Raw genomic sequence first — 25,322 nt, 5'->3', positions numbered from 1 at the left:
CAGTGCCTCCCCCTCCTAGAGACATTCAGTGTACTCTTTCCGCCTGTCTATTCCATTCTCAGCGTTTAACCGTGAAATTCTTTAAATGAAACAACAATTTTACTGTTACCAGTCACTGTTTTATTTATTTCCACGGCGCGTTTCAAAGTTTTAAACCTCCATCATAGGGTGGATTTACATTAGTTAGTATGAGATTTGTGTGAGTGTTGTGTTACGATTTTTTGGAGGAACTTGTGGCACTGCCTAGTGGAGAAACAAGACACTATTTCAGAACATGGTTTTGGATTTCTTCCGACAAAAAATTAAACTGATATCTAATAGTAAACATAAATAAAGTAAAATAGAAAAATAAATCGTAACACAACACACACACAAATGTCATACTAACTAATGTAAATCCACCCGATGATGGAGATTTAAACCTTTGAAACGCGTCGTGGAAATAAATAAAGCGATGACTGGTAACAGTAAACTTGTTGTTTCATTTAATGTCAGTAACAGTCACGGTAAAGCCTAACCTAAAATTTTCGCATTTAAAGGTGAAATTCTTTATGCGTTATTAAAGTACACGACTTTGGTTAAATTCACCGAAGATTGGGTTAACTTTTCTGCATGCTCTGGCTTTGGTGTCTTTCCGATGACTATTTGTTTTAGATTTCTTCGTATTTTCCGGCAGCCATTTCGCCTTGGATTCCCTGCGCTTAATGTTTATTTCATTATTAAGTGACTTACATAGTTGTATTGCGTACGCGACGTTGTGTGCGCCTATGTATTCATTCCAATATTCTATTAGTCCATCTCCTTCTCCCCACTCCTCCCCTGAGCCCACCTTCTCCCCCCCCCCCGGCTCATCTACTCCTCCCCCCTTCTTTCTCTACATTATCACGCTCACCCCAAGTCGAGGCTGGTGGTTCTTAGCCCTACAGTAGTTTTTCCAGATCGTAACTAATATGTGGACCAAATTTCGTTGAAACCATTCCATGGGTCCAAAATCAGCTTTCTAACAGTGAACTCGGTCGCGAACCCTGCAAGTGCATTTTCATGCAGTTCAATCTTTATGATGTCGTATCTTCTGAACTATGTGCCGTACAATGATATAATTTTGCAGGTACGTCCAGTGATTATGTGACTACTGTCTGCGAAATTGGGAATAGAATTACTAGTAAAGTGCAACAGTATTTGACGTCGAATCTCCTGAAGTATGAGTGGTACAATGATATAATTTTGCTGGTACATTCAGAGGTTTGTGTGACTACTGTCTGCAAAATGTGCGGCGAGTACAGTTACTAGTAAAGAAATAATCAATTAAACATCATGCTTCAAGCGGTAGTTTTACTGCATGAACAGCGAAAATGTAACAAGCGATGAACTTTTCCCTTTCAGTATTTTGTAAGAGCTGTCAGCGAGAAAAAGTTTCGAAAAGGTTTGAAATTATGAGTAAAGTTTGTTTCAAATCCTAAGTATCCTAATCTCAAAGACAGGATGACTAAAGTATGGGTATTCGAGCTTCATTGGCTACACGGCTTTTCCAACCCCACCCCCACTCCCTTGCTAGGTAGGCGATTCTTTCCTGACAGTACGTGACATGGGTACTATGTTTGATTGAAATCAGTCCGGTAGTTTAGGAGGAGATGTGAAACATACATACACTATGTGATCAAAAGTTTCCGGATATCGGGATAAAATTAACTTACAAGTTCGTGGCGCTCTCCGTCCGTGATGCTGGAATTCAATATGGTGTTGGACCACCCTTTGCTTTGAGGACAGCTTTCACTCTCGCGTGCATACATTCAATCAGGTGATGGAAGGTTTCTTGGGGAATGGCAACCCATTCTTCATGGAGCGCTGCTCTGAGGAGAGGTATCGATGTCGGTCGGAGAGGTCTGGCTCGAAGTCGGCGTTCCAAAACATCCCAAATGTGTTCTATAGGGTTCAGGTCAGGATTCAGTGCAGGCCAGCCGATTACAGGGATGTTCTTGTCGTGTAACCACTCCGCCACAGGCCGTGTATTATGAACAGGTGCACGACCTTCTTGAAAGATGCAGTCGCCATCCCTGAATGACTCTTCAACAGTGGGAAGCAAGAAGGTGCTTAAAACATCAATGTAGGTCTGTGCTGTGATAGTACCACGCAAAACAAAAAGGGGCGCTAGAGCCCTCCAGCCGGCCGGAGTGGCCGAGAGGTTCTAGGCGCTACAGTCTGGAACCGCGCGACCGCTACGGTCGCAGGTTCGAATCCTACATGGATGTGTGTGATGTCCTTAGGTTAGTTAGGTTTAAGTAGTTCTAAGCTTTCCATGTATATTAAATAATAATCTATTTCTCGTGCGTACTCTGGCTCTGGCATTGGTCAAAGAAGTGACCTTAACCGCGGTACAATATGATAGATTACTGTCGAACTGAGCACAGTCCCTGACAACTGGTCATGCTGGTATCCTAGGCTCTAAGTTTATGGACTTAGAGTAAAAGAACTGCTCTCAAGCAGACACTTGGGTCGGAGACACTGCCTCTGGTAGACACAGCCGCCGCTGTAGAAATTCGTAAGTGATTTTTTACTCGCGCGAGAGAGCGAGAATTAACTTTATATCCTTTTTGCCACTGCATAACTATTTGAGAATACGTTACGTCTAAATGAGTGGTATACTCGTAACATTCTGGAGAGGAAATTTTTGGTAAATTAAAGATGTGGCGTACCATGTCCTCTGTCTTAGCAGGTAGTGATTCATGAGGCCAGAATCGATGGGTATTTTACAAAATAAGAATTCTGTGTTATTTGGCGCCCGAATTTGTTTGACTCAACTCAAAGGTATTTTTATTTTAACTGTGGGAAACCGAGGTCATCGTCCTTTCGATTACCTTGCCTAATAATCTGTACGTTATGTATCGTGTTATTTCTGTTGTTCATCCTATTTTTCTAAATGTATAGTCTAGGTGAAAAAGACCATGAGTTTTGGTAGAGATTTCCCTTGGTTCTGAATGCTTTGACCTGTCGAGAATAATGTACTAGATGTGGTAATCACGAGTGCCGTTTGTCTAAAGCAATTGAAGTGTAAATTTTGCAGCGCGCGAATCACTTCCGATTCCTTCTTACAAAAACGGACCTCCTGTTTAAAGATTAATCAATGATTTCAAGCAGACAATTGTTAAGAAAGTACTTAGATCAAATGGTACAAGCTCTTAGTAACCACGTGACTGGGGTCAACTTAGTACACTGCACGATTACTTGTGACAAGGTTTGGCACTCCGTCACTCTCAGTTTTATGTTCTGGTGTGAAGAGCGTCGCCATTAAGATCACGAATAAGTGTCAATTGTCTGCTAATTCCTGAGGGTTGTTAGAATGATTAAAGTGTGGTTAGACACAGAAGAACGGAGCAGATAATATGGCGGTGATGCACAGCCAGAAACATTTTCTCTGTGTGCATTAAATTAATTCCATATTTCTTCAAAAATTCGATATAGCCATACGGATTTGTATCGGACAATTGCGCTTGTAGATTCATTACCAGTCCGCTGTGTTTGTGCCATTCGTCAGGTGCACATAAAAATCAATGTTAAGCAGTTGCTCTTGTTTAAATAAGGGTATTTCTATTGAATGACAACAATAATTTCAGTCTCTTAAACCTTTCATTTCATTTGTCTGTCCACCTTCTGTGATTCCTCAGAACACGGATGTCCATTACTGCTTAGCTTAAGTGCCTACTGTGGCATTCTTTATAGCACAGTGTACACTCTTAGAGAACTTCAACTCTTCATTCATCACTACTTCATTACCCTGTTTCTTTCCACATGGTTTCTTCTTCTCTCAATCTGTAGTCTACTCTTCATCATTGCTAAATTGTTATCTGAGTCCTGGGTACAACCTGAAAACTAACATCTGATTCCAGGATCTCTTCGCCTCCTGTAGTTTTTGAACAGTGTATTCGCTATCACTAGTTGAAGTTCATCGCAAAACTCAGTCTTTCTTCTCTCTCATTCTTACTCCGAACCCCATATTCTCCTGCAATCCTGTATTCTATTGCATCCCTACGATAGCGTCCCAGTCACCCATGACTGTTAGGTTATCATTTCCATTTACGTACTGAGTTACCCGTTCAGTACTGTCATATACTCTCTCTGTCCTTCCATCTTCTACTTGTGACGTTGGCATGTATACCTGAAAGTTGTTGTCACTGGTTTGCTGTCGATTCTGTTGAGAATAATCCTATCACTGAACTGCTCACAGAAATTCACTCTCTTCTAGCACCCTGTTCATGACAAGTCTTACTAGCAGCGTGTCTGTCATGCAGTAGGTCCAGGTTTTGTGGTGTCCTCATCAACATATCATCGAAACGCAAACCGCCCAATGTGGCGTCAACTGAAAAGACAGATCGGCTGCCTAACTTCCCCAGGTGGGTACTCCTTCCAATCAGTTTCACTGTTACCCTATTTTCTGCTGCTGTTGATATTATAATCTATTCGTCTGACCTCAAATCCTTATCTGCTCTACAGTTCACTTTACTTGAAATGGTTCAAATGGCTCTGAGCACTATGGGACTTAACATCTGAGGTTATCAGTCCCCTAGAACTTAAAATTACTTAAACCTAACAAACCTAAGGACATCACACTCATCCATGCCCGAGGCAGGATTTGAACCTGCTACCATAGCGGTCGCACGGTTCCAGACTGAAGCGCCTACAACCGCTCGGCCACAGCGGCCGGCTTCACTTTAGTGGCACCAGTTATAACTAGACTGAGATTTTGCATTTTCCATTTCAGATTTTCTATCTTCACTACCACTTCAGACTTCTGACATTCCATACACCGTCTCGTAGACGTTTCCCTTTTGTTGGTTATTCAGTCTTTTCTTGTGGTTTGGTCCCTCTTGGCAGTGTCCTCTCGGAGATCGGAGAGGGGAACTTTAGTATCCCCACCAGTAAACACGGCGACAGAGGCGAATGAGCTCATTGGTAGCGCAGCGGACAAATGCCAGTAACTGCTAGGCGACTCGTCGTATGGAGAGATATGCTTTGTAAGTATTTACCTGTGGGCGATATTAAGACAGACGGGCCAGTTCCAATGCTGACAAGAAGAACACGGGAAGTCCCCTAACCCGATTTCCCAGAAACTTCACTCAGTGGAAGTATCCGTAGACACTCGACCATTTCTAAGAAAACGACGGTCAAAGTTTTCTATATATTTTATGTGCCTTTCAGTGAACAAACAGTTCAACCGAAACCATGGCACAGTGGCTACCGTCGCACCCTCACACTTCTGCGCCATTCGTGTTCCAAACCCTAATATTACTTTTCTTTCTGTTTTTCATGTATATTTAAATAACGTTGTCCTTATTCGTATAAAAAATGGTTCAAATGGCTCTGAGCACTATGGGACTCAACATCTTAGGTCATAAGTCCCCTAGAACTTAGAACTACTTAAACCTAACCAACCTAAGGACATCACACACACCCATGCCCGAGGCAGGATTCGAACCTGCGACCGTAGCAGTCCCGCGGTTCCGGACTGCAGCGCCAGAACCGCACGGCCACCGCGGCCGGCCCTTATTCGTATACTAACTGTATGTCTGATGAATGAATTGAAACAAAATAATAAACAAATAAATAAATAAATGAGCAAATTATTTGAAATTCTTTAAGGTAAAATTCCTGTAGTGTATTTGCATTCATAATTAACTGCAAGCGGCTATTTTCGGTACAGTGATCTGTTATGCATGGTTTGACGCGAAGTTATTGCCAATGTGTGAAATCTTCAGCAGTGTTAACGACGTTTCATTCCTGAGTGAGTTTCATTCAGAGACATGTCACTGTGGCAAACCTGCCCTCGCATGGTGCTCATCGTGTTCGAAATTTGCATGTTATACACTCGGTGTAATCCAAGAGAATCCACCAAATCTCCCTGAAGAATAAACGTAACAGTTGTTTGTTGTTGTTGTGCTCTTCAGTCCTGAGACTGGTTTGATGCAGCTCTCCATGCTACTCTATCCTGTGCAAGCTTCTTCATCTCCCAGTACCTACTGCAACCTACATCCTTCTGAGTCTGCATAGTGTATTCATCTCTTGGTCTCCCTCTACGATTTTTACCCTCCACGCTGCCCTCCAATACTAAATTGGTGATCCCTTGATGCCTCAGAACATGTCCTACCAACCGATCCCTTCTTCTGGTCACGTTGTGCCACAACTCCTCTTCTCCCCAATTCTATTCAATACCTCCTCATTAGTTATGTGATCTACCCATCTAACCTCCAGCATTCTTCTGTAGCACCACATTTCGAAAGATTCTATTCTCTTCTTGTCCAAACTATTTATCGTCCATGTTTCACTTCCATACATGGTTAAACTCCATACAAATACTTTCAGAAACGACTTCCTGACACTTAAAATCTATACTCGATATTAACAAATTTATCTTCTTCAGAAACGCTTTCCTTGCCATTGCCAGTCTACATTTTATATCCTCTCCACTTCGACCATCATCAGTTATTTTGCTCCCCAAATAGCAAAACTCCTTTACTACTTTAAGTGTCTCATTTCCTAATCTAATTCCCTCAGCATCACCCGACTTAATTCGACTACATTCCATTATCCTCGTTTTGCTTTTGTTGATGTTCATCTTATATCCTCCTTTCAAGACACTGTCCATTCCATTCAACTGCTCTTCCAAGTCCTCTGCTGTCTCTGACAGAATTACAATGTCATCGACGAACCTCAAAGTTTTTATTTCTTCTCCATGGATTTTAATACCTACTCTGAATTTTTCTTTTGTTTCCTTTACTGTTTGCTCACTATACAGATTGAACAACATCGGGGAGAGGCTACAACCCTGTCTTACTCCCTTCCCAACCACTGCTTCCCTTTCATGTCCCTCGACTCTTATAACTGCCATCTGCTTTCTGTACAAATTGTAAATAGCCTTTCGCTCCCTGTATTTTACCCCTACCACCTTTAGAATTTGAAAGAGAGTATTCCAGTCAACATTGTCAAAAGCTTTCTCTAAGTCTACAAATGCTAGAAACGTAGGTTTGCCTTTTCTTAATCTTTCTTCTAAGATAAGTCGTAAGGTCAGTATTGCCTCACGTGTTCCAGTGTTTCTACGGAATCCAAACTGATCTTCCCCGATGTTGGCTTCTACTAGTTTTTCCATTCGTCTGTAAAGAATTCGTTTTAGTATTTTGCAGCTGTGACTTATTAAACTGATAGTTCGGTAATTTTCACATCTGTCAACACCTGCCTTCTTTGGGATTGGAATTATTATATTCTTCTTGAAGTCTGAGGGTATTTCGCCTGTTTCATACATATTGCTCACCAGATGGTAGAGTTTTGTCAGGACTGGCTCTCCCAAGGTTATCAGTAGTTCTAATGGAATGTTGTCTACTCCGGGGGCCTTGTTTCGACTCAGGTCTTTTAGTGCTCTGTCAAACTCTTCACGCAGTATCGTATCTCCCATTTCATCTTCATCTACATCCTCTTCCATTTCCATAATATTGTCCTCAAGTACATCGCCCTTGTATAGACCCTCTATATACTCCTTCCACCTTTCTGCTTTCCCTTCTTTGCTTAGAACTGGGTTTCCATCTGAGCTCTTGATATTCATACAAGTCGTTCTCTTATCTCCAAAGGTCTCTTTAATTTTCCTGTAGGCAGTATCTATCTTACCGCTAGTGAGATAAGCCTCTACATCCTTACATTTGTCCTCTAGCCATCCCTGCTTAGCCATTTTGCACTTCCTGTCGATCTCATTTTTGAGACGTTTATATTCCTTTTTGCCTCCTTCATTTACTGCATTTTTATATTTTCTCCTTTCATCAGTTAAATTCAGTATCTCTTCTGTTACCCAAGGATTTCTACTAGCCCTCGTCTTTTTACCTACTTGATCCTCTGCTGCCTTCACTATTTCATTCCTCAAAGCTACCCATTCTTCTTCTACTGTATTTCTTTCCCCCATTCCTGTCAATTGTTCCCTTATGCTCTCCCTGAAACTCTGTACAACCTCTGGCTCTTTCAGTTTATCCAGGTCCCATCTCCTTAAATTTCCACCTTTTTGCAGTTTCTTCAGTTTTAATCTACAGGTCATAACCAATAGATTGTGGTCAGAGTCCACATCTGCCCCTGGAAATGTCTTACAATTTAAAACCTGGTTCCTAAATCTCTGTCTTACCATTACATAATCTATCTAGTACCTTTTAGTATCTCCAGGGTTCTTCCATGTATACAACCTTCTTTCATGATTCTTAAACCAAGTGTTAGCTATGATTATGTTGTGCTCTGTGCAAAATTCTACCAGGCGGCTTCCTCTTTCATTTCTTGGCCCCAATCCATATTCACCTACTACGTTTCCTTCTCTCCCTTTTCCTACACTCGAATTCCAGTCACCCATGACTATTAAATTTTCGTCTCCCTTCAAGTAACAGTAAAATACGGCAATTAATATAAGAACTGATGTAAGCATGAGATATATGAATATGGGAGTTTAAAGATATTTTAACCACTGAAAATACCATATACACATATATAATGAATGTATGACCTTATTGTGATGACCATTTGTAATTTTACAATTTACATAGCGCCGTTGTATCCCCTATCTTGATAAGAAACACTCGTGTAGTAAGCTTCTGTGGACATGAGTAGATAAATGAAAAATAATACAGTTATAGGCGCTTCAGTCCGGAAGCACATGGCTGCTACAGTCGCAGGTTCAAATCCTGCCTCGGGCATGGATATGTGTGATGTGCTTAGGTTAGTTAGGTTTAAGTAGTTCTAAGTCTAGGGGACTGATGACCTCAGATGTTAAGTTCCCATGGTGCTTAGAGCCATTTGAAGCATTTGAAAAATAATATAAATAAAAACAATATTCGGGTTTCTAACACTGGGCGCAAAGGTGAGCGCCGCAATGTGCTACCACACTAAGAGGGATTACGACGAACACTTTGACAGCCGTTTTATTAAAAACCGTCGAGTTTCTACAGATAAGCCGAAACGTGTGTTCGCCTATTTTGAGCCCTCTTCCACTCAGCGGATGTTGTGGGACATCGGGTTACGGCACTAGCCGTGTTCTCCTCGTGAGTTGCGCCACGGCAGACCTCGCCTTACGCCCTGTGCCGTGCGCCGTTTCCGTGTGCTCGTTCGTCAGCCGCCCGCGTCTCCCGTGTGTCCTGCTCATCCCCGTGCACGTCTCTATGCGGTTTCAGACTTTCTGCTTCCCCATAGATTTTATCGTATGGCGAGTTTTCATTTACTCCAGTGGGGTTCTGTTCTTCGGCTTGTTGTCGAGTCACTGTCTTCGAGTACCTTGTGCCGACAATGTTGTTTAGCAGCGTCGTCTCGGATACTAAAGCGACGATGAAAGACGTTCTTATGCGTGTGACGCTTCCATTTTTTCTTCCCTTTTCAAAGCGGCAACAGTGGACTCGGCATTTCTGCAGTGCTGACAGGAACAGTTGCATTTACAGAAGGACCAGCAGCAACATGAGCGGATGCAGGCGCTGCTAAACCAGAAAGCGGAATTGGTTCGTGACCATGCCGTGCAGGTGGCGGACTAGGCGCCTCCAACGCTGTTGCCTGATCTCCATGACTCTACGGAAAGGTGGGAAAATTTCCTGCGTCGGCTCTTTCTGCAGTGCTAGGTAAGGCGTATCGTCGATTCAGTCGACAAACTGTCTTGTTATTCTCAGTCAGTAGGGAGTTACACGAAATTGTGCTAAATTTGATACCCTCTACTGAGCCCGATAAAATCCACTGTGGCAGACTTTGTTGGTTCTTACGCAGTGTTTCGGACATCAAATCCATGCGGTGGCGGCAATGCGACCCCGATCGCTAATTTTCAGGTTCACTCGTGCAGTGTCGTTGCGAATGTCCCAAATGCACTACCTTATACGCAGACTCGCCAGTTCGGGACGCGATTGTCCGCTTAGTTCTTGATCCTGAGGTCCAAACTCGGGCGTTGACCTCTTCTGACCCTTCTTTAGCCGACGTTACCCAGATTGCGGAAGCTTATGGCGGCGACGAGGGGCGTCCTCTCCGTCAATTGTCAGGTAGCGCTTTTAGGTGTGCGTGTTAAACAGCCCCAGTTACTGAAAAGTACTGTTACGCAGGTAAGCTGGTGATGAGATGGAAAACAATGTAACAGTAATGTATAGCCGAACGGGCCTGCACTCCTGTTTTACAACAACATTGAATTCAGACGTTGGAGGAAAGTGAAATCTACCTGTGAAGAGGGTTGGAGTCGCTCCAGCAAGAACTGTAATGCCAACAGTTTTCATATAGGAAGTGATGCATGTTTTCTCTGTATGTCCAGCTGAAAAGCTGGACTCGGCAGTTCGGTACAAGATGTCAAATCAAACACCTTTCAGCCGTTTAGTTTCCAAACTTATTTTATTTGGCTACTAGTTTCGGCGATTTACTACGCCATCTTTAGGCCCCTGACAGACGTGTAGGAAGATATCACCTTGGTTCGGATCAAAACAGGTGCCAGGATTTGAATACTGGTATCTACAGATTTCTGCTTGCTGTACCGATCACTTCAACCATCATCTGCCGATGAAGTGATCGATAAAGCAAGCAGAAATATGTGGATAAATGGTTCAAATGGCTCTGAGCACTATGGGACTTAACTTCTAAGGTCATCAGTCCCCTAGAACTTAGAACTACTTAAACCTAACTAACCTAAGAACATCACACACATCCATGCCCGAGGCAGGATTCGAACCTGCGACCGTAGCAGTCGCGCGGTTCCAGACTGTAGCGCCTTTAACCGCATGGCCACCCCGGCCGGCGAAATATATGGATACCAGTATTCGAATGTTGGCCCCTGTTTTGACCAGAACCGAGGTGAAATCTTCCTACACGTCGGTCAGAGGCTTGAAGATGGCGTAATAGATCGCCGAAACTGGTAGCCAAATAAAATAAGTTTTGAAGGTCGACGACTGAAAGGCGTTTGATTTGATATCCTGATCATGTTTTGTTCATTCTCGTAGGAAATCACACTCTTGACACATTCTCAGTAGAGTAGATACACAGGAAGTCAGTCGAAAATTCAATAAAATAGAAAGAAAACCGAGTATGAGAAAAGGAATGGCTGCTTCTCTTTCCAGCTTCAAACATGAAGAAGTTGGAGATGCTTTTATTGATCTAATGAACATCATGGCAGAAGACCCATTACTCACATAACTCTCCGACTATCTAGTATAAAATTATATTGACGGGGAAATATCTATCTTTCTCACCTTGTATTTGGACAGAGGATGCCTCTGTGCTAATGCGTCGAAGACTTGCATTCCCATATTAACACTCTGTTTGAATCAACTCACTCTCACATTTACGTTTTTGAGTGTAACTTAGGAAGAGTACAAGCAGACTGCTATATACTGTCGGCTCTGTTCCCGTACCAGAAACTGGGAAGAAAAGCTAAGTAAGACATATATTCATGCAGAACAAAATTGTGCAATGTGAAATTGATACATTGCACTTTTTGAAGTGTCTTTCGTAAGAATTCTATCCGCAGCTTAAAAATAACTTTTTAATAAAACTACTTGCAGTTGGAGCTTCTTATTTTGTACTTTCTTTTTTGTAAACACATTTCTACACCGTTCTGTCTATTAGGGCATTTAAGGTAATAAAGCAACTCTTTGTAAATTTAGTAATGATAATTCAATACTACTCTTAACGTTGCTAACTCCTACAATACGTCTTACTGATGTGCTGCGCAGAGAGGTTAAGATAAAATCAAAAGTCTGCTGCTATCTGCGGAGTTCGTGTACTGGTGGTAACGGTAGTTTTGGACAATTAGTTTTGGACAAGTTGCGGGGATCCAGCTTTCAGCGGGTAAAAGTTGCGGAGTTCCTGTGAGCCGATAAAAAAAAGAGACCTCGAAGTGTATCATGACCGAGACCACATTTGCTCAAATCTTGTGTATTATCCATACTGTTCGAGACTTGGTCTCAGACGGTGTTAAGCCATGCCACTACTTAAGGTGTCTCGAACATGGCAGCCATCTCTGCTTGATCAGTGACATCTGATTCCGTCTGCTTTGCTACATTTGAAGTAAATCACAGGTAGCGATTTGCTGGAAATAACAAAATTCAAATGTGTGCTATGTCGAAAAGGAAATGTCGAAGGCCTAAACACTATCGGTTACAAAGTCATTTGAAGGTGAGCAACATTTCGGATTGGAACATAATGAGAGAATTTCCGTTTCTGAGGTACTTCGCCTTAACCAGGTCCGGAAGCGATGGAAAATCCAAATAAATGCTACCTATGCATGCTGTCTGATGTCGGATTTGGACTGACTACAGTAACAGATATCGCGGCAACTAATTAGTGGTATTGATGTTCCGTGCTGCGTGCGTAACGGTTTTGGACAGCGTATGACTGAAAATTGATACTGCATCTTTATGGCATCTGACTAATATTTAATACTGCGTCTGATCTCCAACCTGTAATGCAAACAGAATCCACTGAAGAAACTGAACTCTTAATGCTATACATTAAACAGTTAAACACAGCAAAATACACGAAACTATACATAGAAACAATTAAACATCAAAGTCCAACTCCTAATGGTTTTCAATACGCAACTGATCGCAGCGGAATACACTTTCCTAAACACGGAAGTAATAGTTATTCAAGACCATCAAGGCCTATCAGCAACGTCTAAGTATAAAATAAAATCAAGAGGAATAACCGAGCCACGCCATCATTCTTTAGCGAGAATACATAAAGGATAATGTTCCTTACTGCGTGAGATTCACCACGTTTCTGCTTTACGTTTTCCGTACCTGATCACTTGTAAAACGTCACAACACCCCTGTGGAAGAAGAGAATAATTCTCCACTTACTTGTAATCTTGGTAGTAGATCGTCATTTGCCGCCGGAACAGTAGGCCGAAAAATATTGTATGGTAAATTGTGCTATGGGTTGGAGTTGGGTTGTTTGGGGGAAGAGACCAAACAGCGAGGTCATTGGTGTCATCGGATTAGGGAAGGACGGGGAAAGAAGTCGGCCGTGCCCTTTGAAAGGAACCATCCCGGCATTTGCCTGGAGTGATTTAGGGAAATCACGGAAAACCTAAATCAGGGTGGCCGGACGCGGGATTGAACCGTCGCCCTCCCGAATGCGAGTCCAGTGTGCTAACCACTGCGCCACCTCGCTCGGTCTAAATTGTGCTATGGAGAACTGTCATGAGCACATTGGGGGGGGGGGGGGGGGGCATAAACGTTCAGGGACAAAGTGAATTAACATACTCGAAATCATGTTCGTGAAAGCAACTTTTGATAATAACTCTATATCCTGACATTCCGCTTACTGTAAAACCAACATAAACAGAATAACAAGTGACAGCTAAGTCAAAATCACATCGAGTCTTCGGTAACACTGACACACATGACATCAAATTTTCCATTCGACTTAATCACATAATAACTTCTTGTTTGCAATAAAATCTTCTAGTGTAGTAGAAACATTCAAGAGATACAAAGAATCTATGTATGCAGTCACCTCCACAAATTCAGGTGCTACCTACACATGTCGATGTTGAACAGGTTCTATTTTCGCACAATAAGTCAAAAATTAGAGACTGACTTTAATGCAACGAGAATCAGTAAGCGCTCTGAAGGAGAAGTCTCTTACCGTCCGGATTAGTGTTCTCTCGGTCTTGTTAGAACTAAGCCCATGAGATAAGGAATTCATTAGAATCTTCACTAACGATCACATGGTCGGCCAGGAATCCGAATTACAAAAACAGTTTACACTCCACAATGAAAGGTTGAAAGATTCCATAGTCATTTGCACAATACATGGTAGTAATGTGACGACAGTACCTCCACATGAACTTACACAAAGGAATAAAGGAAGGACCATCAACTTTTTACTTGCCACATCTGTTCCAAAGCAATATACTCATACCATTTGAAGATATGGAAACAATGCTAGTTTTTCACTGTTAGCTTTTAATAGGTAAAAAAATTGTTAAAAGAAGGTGGACGAAGAAAATAAAAAATTGTAACTATGCCCTCCATTTGACAAAGGTGGTAACAGCAGTCTTATATTTTGCTTTTAAATCTAAAGATGACCATATTCGACCGAAATCGGCCACTACAGCTAAATAAAACAAGATCTACACTGTTGTGTTCATACAAGAAAAAATATTTTTAGTGTTTAAAATATCAGGTTGGTGCTACAAGGGTGGTGACACTTGGATGCACCTAACTATATCACTTTGTTTTATTTCATAACATGTAACATTCAGCCGAGTTTCGCCCAAATCAGTCAACGTGCCTTTAAATATCTCGAAACATTTCCATCCTCTGTTGAGGAATCTCATTAAAAAAACCGACAAGAGAGGTTGCGCTGGATCGTGGCGATCGTATGTGACGCTGGACAACGGATTTTTTTTTCTCGTATCTACTGCTGGAAATGTTATTGGAAATTCCTGTCGGAGCGGCAACAGAATTTTATTGCTGCCTGTGTTATTGCAGTGGAACGGTTGGCGGAGAGAGGAAAGCTTGCCCTCTGTCCCGCTCAGATATTTCGAAACATTCCTTCCTTCCTCCTTGCTGCGCCTTACGCCGACCGCTGTAGTTTTCAAAGCGCCATGGCAAACGTCGGCCAACAGGCAGACGCGTCACCACGTCTTCAGAAGCAGAACACTTCTCTCTGGCGAACGCGCGACAGCGACCAGCCTGCAACAGACTTTACATCAACCTTTACATCATCCATGAAAATTCGCTTGTGCCTTCCATGAGCCAATCACAAAAATCACTATTCCGCAGCGTAGAAGACTAGCCTAGGTCGTTCGTTTCGTCCGCTACCATATCTCAGTGGCACGCGAAAAAACTCTTTTTCAGAAAAATCACAGTTCCTCGAGGACATGGTTCCGCTGGTATCGTCACGAAAATAGTATTAGCGCCTGAAGACTAGTTCACAAAACGCTATAAACTAAATGAATAAGAGCTACGAGACAGTTATGCTGACGACGCCACCACATGTAAATAACATTCACTGCCTTCTCAAACATAGTTGCCACTGAACGCCATGTGCCATTGGAGTTGACCGCTTACAGTGGTAGTGGGGTGTGTTAGTGGATAACGTACTGCATCTCAAGGATACCAAAAATTTGGTTTGTTTATTGGTTAACGTCGATGACGTCATAGTACGACTCAATGCAACCACGAAACTCGATAGCATTAAATGAATTCGCAAGTGCGAATGATGATAACCATCAGCTGTAGAATGAAATGACAACAATGAAAATTTGTACCATACCGGGACTCGAACCCGGATTTCCCGCTTCGAAATTGGGAATTCATTTAATGTATTTCATAATAGCCGAAGTCCGCGCAGTGCCTGTTCCTTTGGACATTTGTGCATTCAATCATAATAACATAGGCACTGCAATATCGGAAAATTGATAGCAATCAGACGCCATTCTGGATTTCGTAGTATTTGATAATGCTCATATTATATGTTTGATGCTATAACAGCATGCCATTTGACGGCCACGGCGTGTTTAAGACTTATCACAAACACGTCTCTCCTGGCACGTTTTATTATAACTAAATGTTGTTTAATGACAGGTTGGTGGTAAAAGCCTTCAGGACACCATAAGATAAGAGATAATGGCTGAGGGTGCATGAGTTGCTCTCTAGCGCAATCAAATCTTTGCTTTTGTCTATTCAATCTGATGAAAAAACGGTACATGAAATAGCTGCGAGTGAAATGAGCAGCAGTGTCATTTGTATCTAGCTTACCACTCGTATTTGGATGTTTTTTTCTGAATATGTCATGATTTGGGAAGGTATGGTTAGGCAGGATCCTGAGAGGACAGCTTAAATGTCAGCAGAGCTACTTACAGGGCAACACGGTTACTACGGGCCAAGTCACCTGTCGACGTTGTTACAGACTTTCTGCCTTTCTTATGACTTCATAAACGTCAGCCAGTCGGTAATCAATTCCCTGGGACCCACGAAAGGCAGGTGTGGATAACTTAAGGTTGAGGCATTACATCTCTGGACTTATGGAGACATTTAGCAAAACTTCTATCCAGGTGTGTATGGTGAATAATGCACTGAATCAGAACCCACAACAAACTGCGTAAGCTAACATGGTTGTTCCACATTCGTGATAAGCAAAGAACTGCAAGAAGCGTTCAAAGAAATCCACTATCTATATTCAATAATATGACATTAACAGCCTTGACCTTCCTCTGCAGTTTTTACCCTCACACTTCCATCGATTACCAAATAAACGTTCCTTTGTAAGTCAGGATACTTATCTCCGCTCTTAGTCAGGTTGTGTCATACAGCTCTTTTCTCCCCACTTGGACTCCGTCCTTCTCCACTGCACAGTCGTAATATCTATCTACCCTTCAGAAGTCATCTCTAGCCCTACGTTTCAAAAGCTTACATTCCGTTCTTGTCTCCACTGTTTATCGTTCACATTTCATTTTCCCACAAGTCTATACACCACAGCAAATAGTTTCAGAACAGAGTCACAAACCGTAAAATTTATGATGATTGTTTACAAGCATCTCTTTTCCAGGAAAGTTTTCCTTTCTTTGCCAGTGTAAATCTGATCTACTATTTTGCTCGCCAAGTATCAAAACTACTTCGTTCAGTTCCTCATTTCCCAATCTAATTTCACCATCATTACTTGACTTAATTCGTACATATCTTCACTCTTAATTTTTATTTGTGCTTCTCCTATAGCTTCTTTTCGAGACACTGTCGGTTCCGGTTGAATGAACTTCGAAGCAATTTTCTGTCTCTGAAAGAATTACGTCTAAGGCAAACATTAAAGTTTTTTTTTCTTCTCCCTTATTTTAAGTTCACTTCCAAATGTCTCAGCTTTTCCTTTACTTCTTACTGTATGCACACAGCGACGAACATGGTACATAGACCATCTCTGCCTCACTTCAGAGTTACTACGTCTCTTTCACGTTCAGCTCTTAGAACTACAAGTTGTAGATAAACTTTCCCTCTGTGTATTTTATCTCTGACAACTTCAGAATTCCAAAGAGTGTACTCTAGACAACACTGTCATGAGCTTTCCGTTACTCTAGAAATGTTACAAATGTGAATAGCGTAGGCCTTTCTTCAGTTTATCCTTATATTTCTCTGAAACCCAAATGGTACACTGGTATAGTAAAAAAAATCACAATTTTGTTAATATTTGTCGTCAAAAAAGCCAAATCGTGTTATCATTTAATAATATTTTGATATGTAGTGGTTGCAATTGATAAACGAATGTAGTGACAAGAGATAATACGTAGACTCGCTGATACAATTACGGCATTGAGACTATTTAGTATGTTGTGATAGTGCAAGTAAAAAAGTATTGAGCCGAAGGCGCAAATATTCACCTGATAGATGAGAAACCTATTAATAATACATAACTACAACCTTTTGGATTGTGGAAATGATGCTACACCGAATTTTTGTTGTACTTTCGGAGGTTTGGTAGAAAGTATTAGGCAAAACAGTTTGATGAAATTAAATTTTCGAATCAGTTGGTCCATTACAAGAATTCTGTTTCAGAGAATCGAATGTAAAAGAAATAGCATTAGTCTTACTCGAACTGCAGCTGTACTGTTCTTGGTAATTTTTAGTCTTGTGATATGTGAATGTATTCCCCGGAGCATGTACTTCGTTCTTTTCAATGTATGGGCTAGGGGCAACATAACGACAATTTGAAGAGAAACGCAAAAATGGGATGCTGTTAAATATCTGTTATTACATGAAATGCAAGTAAGCTTTCGTGATAGCTACTGGTCTACAGCGGTTTTTCGGTAAAGAATACAAGACGAACTTTGGCATAATATTACTGCTTATTGTGTACCACATACGCATTCGAGTATTCAGTATTATATTACTGTAGTACTTAATAAAGTACTTTAGAACGTATAGAACAATCACTTTTGAAGTACAAACACAATTTACGTCGTAGTCGTTTTCTTTTAATTGTTGGTGACATTTCGCACATAGACACTTGGATATGCATAACAAAGAATCTATGGCTGTTTGAGTGGCATATGGTTCGTAGTTACAACGTGAATGTACACTTTACTTTGATGCCACTTTATGAATTAAGCTAATAAGTTTTTCAGGTCGGAGTCGTTGGAATAAATGTTCTCTGTTTATTAGAAGCGTCAAATTCGGATTAACCCCCTAACTGTTAATGACTGCCTCCATCATCGTCGTCAGGGACTAAGTCTCATTCTCGTGAACTAGTGAGGCTCTGACTTTCACACTCGTCATCGAAAGGTTAGGACTTCATCAGCATTTGACGCGGCTAGTAGACCGAGAACTTTTTACCCAAAGATTACTCTTGTCACAAACATGACTGGCTTCAGAGTGGTAAAGAATAAAAATATCAGTGCCCCAGCCTTTGTTGACAGTCTAACGTAAACTGGTTTGCTTTCCTTACAAGAGAATCTGCACTTTTATTCATACAGCCGTAGTATACACTCTAGCTCGAGAAATGTTAGGACGGACTCTGATTGTGACTGTAAATGTTAAGACAGGTGGGTCAGATGTCACAGCTCACACAGGAATATTGTGTATTGACACATAAAATAAGCTCCAATCATGCGGGAATGCGTGTCGGCGTAGCTGACTCGTTATTAACAATACTCGTACGAAACAGCTCAGCATAACGGATAAAATCTCCTCTTTCCATCGAAGAATTGATGACATTGTTATCAGGTAGCCTGGTATCCACTTCGGCCCAAAAAATTCGCAAATACTGAGATAGGAATGAAGATTTATTATCTACAAGTGGGATACTTTATTTCTTTTTATTTACCAGTTATTTACATTTCCCGTCAATTTGGGGGGGGGGGGGGGTTGACAGCATCCATGATGTAGCCCCTAAGCCTTTAATTAAAATATGTTGGTAAGCTTAAACAGATTATCTTAATTTGATGAAATGGTGAGGTGCGCATAGTCAGTGAAGGAACGGACAGATCGTAATTTTGCGAAAATGAAAAAAAATAAACTTTTCACTCGAGGGAAGACTTGAACCAAGGACCTCTCGTTCCAGAGCTGCTCACGCTAACCACGGGACCACGGCGCTCCACAGCTCACGTTCTCCTTGATGTTGCCTATGTTGCGCATGGACTACTCAGTTTGTATATGTTGCTTATTTTTTTCATAGTTCCACACAACTTCTTCCTGTTTTCTCGATTGATCTGTGTTCAGTTTTTCAAGGCCTTTCCACTGTGCCAACTTATAACTAAATCTGAGGGGGGTGCGATGGGGAGGTTCCCTTGCCAGAACCGTGATAAATGACCGCTATCCCGACCAAGGGAGAGCCACGGCCTAGTAGGGAAATCCCCCACCTTTCTGTCCAGGACAGTTTCACATCAACTAGACTCCTGTAATAAAGCCACTATTAAAAAAAAGGAAAAAACATTAGGGACGATAATAAATGACCTCCTTTCACGAAAATAGAAAAAGTCCATTTTCATTTAGTTTTATGAGCAAAATCAGGATAATTCTTGCGTTTACTGCAGTCGCATCTCGTTATTTTGTGACGTACAGCGAAGTGTACCACCACCGACCACAAATGATCAGAAGAGACATACCCACCCTGCGTGAAATCAGGAAAAAAATGAAACTTCGACTAATTTGATACAAAAACTATCACCGCAAAATGTCCTCGATATTTCGAAATTAAATTAATCATGAGAGTCTCTTTGTATGTCGAGTAATTTTTTTATTCTGCAGTCGTGTTACACTCCCCAGGTAGGTCAAATGGGAATCCGAGGAGGGAACATGATGTTCTTTTCGAGGAACACTCTTGAGAAATGACATCTGAAGCTGACCACAGAGTGATTCTACAGCCCACAACATACATTTCGCGTAAGGATCGTGCTATTAAAATCACGATTGTCGTGTCTACATTACCGTCACCCTGCATAAAAAATGGTCTTGAGTCTACAGGTACACACAGGAGCCACTGATTGTGTAAAGCTTTTTGGTGTAAATGCTGTCCGCCATTTGGAATCAAGTCTATCCATTCAACCACTTACTTGCATTGGAATCTGTAGGGACAACTTTTAATGATTACAGCCACTGGTGAATCATATTCGTGGGACTCACACATCTCGAAATGAGTCACCTTTTTTCTAACCTAACTCCTAAGGATCCCATAGAACCGAAACTCCACTGCTGTTTTTTAGAAAATCCCTCTGCATCTTGTAACTGCACCTAAGTCTATGCCCCCGACATCCATGCAGCTTAGTGTATGTGATAGCGCCAATTTAAGTCTGACCTGCATCGAAGGAGAGCTCTGTATCTAAGACCATCTGCATCCTCTAGGGAAACAGGACGAGCTGAGTTAATGCGACAGGAGTGTGTGTTGGACACTCAGTAGAAATGAGACCATGATGTCATATCGCGGTGGTCTAGCGGTTCTAGGCGCGCAGTCCGGAACCGCGCTACTACTGCGGTCGCAGGTTCGAATCCTGCCTCGGGCATGGTTGTGTGTGATGTCCTTAGGTTAGTTAGGTTTAAGTAGTTCTAAGTTCTAGGGGACTGATGACCAAAGATGTTAAGTCCCATAGTGCTCAGAACCATTTGAAACGAAGCTTTCCCCTGCATCACGAGGTAGTAAGAGAGATAGTTTGAACAGACGGGTGTAAAGTTTCATCACTGGTACTGTAGGATGACCATATCCAACAGACTATCAATCACACGATGGGGTTCCTGTACTGCTCCTTCATCAGTTTAATACATAGTTTTTTTCGGTTGTAACACATCCAATCAGTGTACACCGCCATACACTTTGATTTTTTTACCATTACATGTAGCTGTATATAGTAGCCTGCACCTTGGTAGCCCATGCTCCTTAGCAAGAATAATTTAAATGTCCTTACTATAGAACGGATCGTGTATTCGACCCAGTGCACAGCTGTCTGAGTGTTTTAGACACCAACAAGCAGTATTTACAATGTGCTCCACTTTACTCTGTACCAATTGTGTCCATCTGGTGTCAGCTAACTAATAATTTACAGAACAGTGGGGGTGTGGTGTTTAACAACGTTGTGCAGTTTGTCTACTGGGGTAATAAGAACATCCGAAAATTGACTGGTGTGCAAGCAAGTCTGCTGGCCTCTCAAGACCGAGAAAAGCTTATAAATTATGCTCTGTCTGCGTACAGTTTTAATTATCTACCTGTAAACTACGTAGAGGTTCTTAACACATACCGCAACAAAGACAATATTAGTATTACGCAGAAGTGTTATGTTAAAGCAGGAGAAACTTATTTATCTGAGTCTAGAACCCTGTTCTCCACAATACCGTCCGATATAGATATCGCCGAATTGGGAATGGTTCCAACAAATAATGTTATACGCCAAGTCTTAGGAAAAAGAACCAATGTGTCGAACAGACTTAAACGATTCCCCATTAAAGAAATGACTCCATTAACTGCAGTTAATGTATTAAGTGTACGGAAACGAAAACTGGAAATGGAGGACCTCGAAGTAAAGAAAAGGGAACTGGGGTATATGGAGAAGACAACTGCCATAAAGGAAGAATATAAGCTGCAATTGGAAGAGGAAGAAGCTATTGCCGATGAGCAGGTCAGGTTTACGTACGGATTTAAACAGTCCATATGGAAAAATCGGACTACAAAAGGGGAATACAAAATATTGGCATTTACAGTAAACAGCCATGGAAACTGGTCACGTGTTGGAGTACTGGCCAAAATCAGTGGAATCGAGAACGTTTACTATATTAAGGGATACACGAAAAATCTGTTTATTAAGCTCTATTCCCATTTGGATCGGCTTAAAAAGGATAGTTATATTCTATCTAACTGTGGCGAACTGGATGTTGTCTACCTAGCAACAGAACGGCCATTTGCCGAGTTTAAAACTGATGGAATAACTACATTTAATGGACACTCGTTTGCAAAAGTTGTAAACATAAAGTTCTATACAGAATTCCCGCAAGAATGTGGAGCAGAAGAGTTGCCGACATACACACAGGAAGATGTGGAACGCTTCAACAATAGCGTCATGGAGGAGATGCGAGGAAAAATTAAAATCCCCGAATCACCTAGAAGAACTGCAGGAAGGAGCAGAGCTAGTACTTATAGCCTTAAAACAAGTATTTTACAGAAATAAAATTAGATATGTATTAGAATTCAAGAATATACCTTCTCTGTATTTGTCAAATTACTGGTTGGAGAAAGAAATAGATGATTCAGATGTGGATTTAAGTTATAAGTTAAAAATTAAATTGGACATTATTAAAGCTACACTTAACAAAAATAAGGAAAGAGTTGTTTTTTGTGTGTAAATGTATATGCAAAAGCTAATAAATACTTTGTAAGAGCATATTTACCTGTCTTATTCGCGAACTTACCAAAAATCCTAAGACGTTTCCTACATACATCGATCTGTGTGCCTATATTTTGGATGTGGAAGTGAGTGGTTGGATGATCCTGAAAAGTAGTTGAAACTAGGTAGTTGAAAGTGTAGAGACCCTCTTTTCTTACCTATATGACATCGCTTGTTTGAGATGGAAAAGGAGTTTTGTTGGATGGGCAACACCTTCTGGGGATGGCTAGCACTGAAACAGTGATCGTGCACATGAGTGCAATATGAGGAATCAGTCGAAACAGAATGCAGAGCCATCAGCTATTGTGTCACTGTGACAGATGAGTTTTAAATGTAGAGGTCGTCAATCACCATCAGACAGCAGTTTGGAAACTCTCCACAACACCGCCAAACTCTTCCAATTTGCTTATGCTGTAGCTGTCTTTTGTTTAAAATCATCCAGTGTATGTGGTGTGTTATGGTAGCAGCAGTAGCAACATGATTTATACCGTGCGACGTCTAGTTTTCTGCAATAAGCAGTGTATCAGAACGTATTAATGTCAGTTTAGAATCTGACACAGACTTCGAAGTCGTGACGGCAAAAAAACCAAATGTATGGCAGTGTACAACGCGTGTTACAGCAGAAAAAGTAATGTTTCAAACAACGAAACAGGGTCACAGGGAGCGTCTCTAGCGATTTACTGTATAGTTTGTGCGATACAGTCATCCCCCTACAGTACAAGCGATGCAGCTTTACACTGGTTTGTGCAATGGATCAATGCCTGTATATTTACTAGGATCGTTACATGTGCTCGATGCCGGCACGCAGATAGTTCGTAATTTTTCTCTGCTGGACGGTAAAGAATAACGAAGATAGAATGTTTGGGTGATAAATGTGAATGGATCCTGAGGGACGCGGATCTGATTCGATGTTGAGCCTTCCTAATTTTCCCAGCAAGAAACACCGCTGCAGCTGTTCGTACTGTCGTCGTGTTGCAGGAGCAGGCTTCATTTGACGCTGACCTTACACATCGTAGACTGGTAGTGGAGCTACGAGGACATGTTCCCACTTCCACCGAGTTGTCAAAACACGCTCCTACAGGATGAACTCAGCTCACTCTGTTTCTGGTTGCAGAATGTGGTGAATATTGCTCTCTCCGACTTCTGGATAAAATTGCTAAAATTGATCTCGGCATCAGCTGCGATGTGCATTTAACAGTACATCACTCCACATCAATGACGTCTTTCTAATCCCAACCGTCCACTGGGTACACTGTTGATTGCCGCATAATGATTGACTAACACCACTCTGTTGAGATGGAGGGAACCTTGACGGAGCACTGGATATCTGCTACTTGTTGCTGTGGAACACGGGATTAAATGTAGAAGTCATCACCTTAATAAAGTTGTTCGGAAGCGCTCCTCATTGCTACAGACTCATCCTGTTTACATAAGTTGCGATACCCTACACATGTTATTATTTTTATACTTTATTTATTTTTTCACCAATAAGATAATAGTGCCGCTTTTTTGTGCTACCTCTCGCGTATTGCGAACAGCACCTTCTGGTGATGGTCAACACCGGAACAGTAATCATGTACATGACTGCAAAATGAAGAAACAATGCTTTTCGAAATGGAGCACCGAGACATCCACTACCTATTCGATGGGAAGATGAGATTAGCTGTACAGGTAATCACCTTCGAATAGTTGTTGGAACCGCTCTTCATTACCGCAGACTCTTCAGTTTCCATATATTGTGATGACTTCCACATTACTGTCAATGAGAAACATTGCGTCTGTGTTTTTATTTCTACCAGCCTGTGGTAGCTGTACAGTTTACGCCATGCGATGTTCAGTTTTCTGTGAGAGCCAGAGGATCGAAGCATGTTAATGTCTGTTGTGCAGCAGCTGGAACGGGTCTATAAGTCGTGGTAGAAAAAACAAAGTGTATGGCGATGTACACTGATTGGATGTGTTACAAGCGAAAAAAAAACAAAAAACAATGTATTAAGCTGATGAAGGAGCAATACAGGAACCCAATCGTGTGATTGGTAGTCTGTTGGCTATGGTCATCCTACAATACCAGTGATGAAACTTTACACCCGTCTGCTCATACTATCTCTCTTACTACCTCGTGATGCAGGGGAAAGCTTCGTTTGGCGCTTGTCTTACACACTACACCGTTGAGGAGATATGACATCATGGTCTCATTTCTACTGAGTGTCCAACACACACTCCTGTTGCATTAACTCAGCTCGTCCTGTTTCCCTAGAGGATGCAGATGATCTTAGACACAGAACTCTCCGACTTCCATACAGGTCAGAAATTGGCGCTATCCCATAGACTAAGCTTCATGGATGGCGGGGGCATAGACTTAGGTGAAGTTACAAGATGCAGAGAGACTTTCTAAAAAACAGCAGTGGAGTTTAGGTCCTATGGGATCCTTAGCAGATAGGTTAGAAAAAGGTGACTCATTTTGAGATGTGTGAATGCCACGAATATGATTCACCAGTGGCTGTAATCATTAAAAGACGTCATTTCTCAATTGTGTACCTCGAAAAGAACATCGTGTTCCCTCCACTGATTCCCATTTGACCTACCTGGTGAGCGTAACACAACTACAGAAAAAAATACAGAAATTACCCTTGAAAGGTGGCTACACTGAGCCACAGCGCCAGAGATTGCGCCAAAGAGTATTATTCAGCCGCCTCCACTGGCAGTGCTTGCTGAGAAGTCGTAGTGGAGAGTGCTTATTGAGAAGTAGCAGTAGGCAGTGTTTTTTGAGATGTGGTAGTGGGCAGTTCTTATCGAGAAGTCGTGGTGGAGAGTGCTTGTTGAGATGTAGCAGTGGTGAGTCGTTGTTGAGAAGTTCCCATGGAGAGTGCTTGTTCAGAACTTGTAGTATTGTTTTGATGGGCTAGACACCAGATGTTGTTGGATTGGGGATACTGTAATGATCAGAGTGTGCTTTTCGTCAATATATATGAAGGTAAAAAATTCCTTT

This window comes from Schistocerca serialis, chromosome 5, assembly GCF_023864345.2.
Source record: "Schistocerca serialis cubense isolate TAMUIC-IGC-003099 chromosome 5, iqSchSeri2.2, whole genome shotgun sequence".
Classification (NCBI taxonomy): domain Eukaryota; kingdom Metazoa; phylum Arthropoda; class Insecta; order Orthoptera; family Acrididae; genus Schistocerca; species Schistocerca serialis.
Note: the sequence above shows the minus strand (reverse complement) of the source record.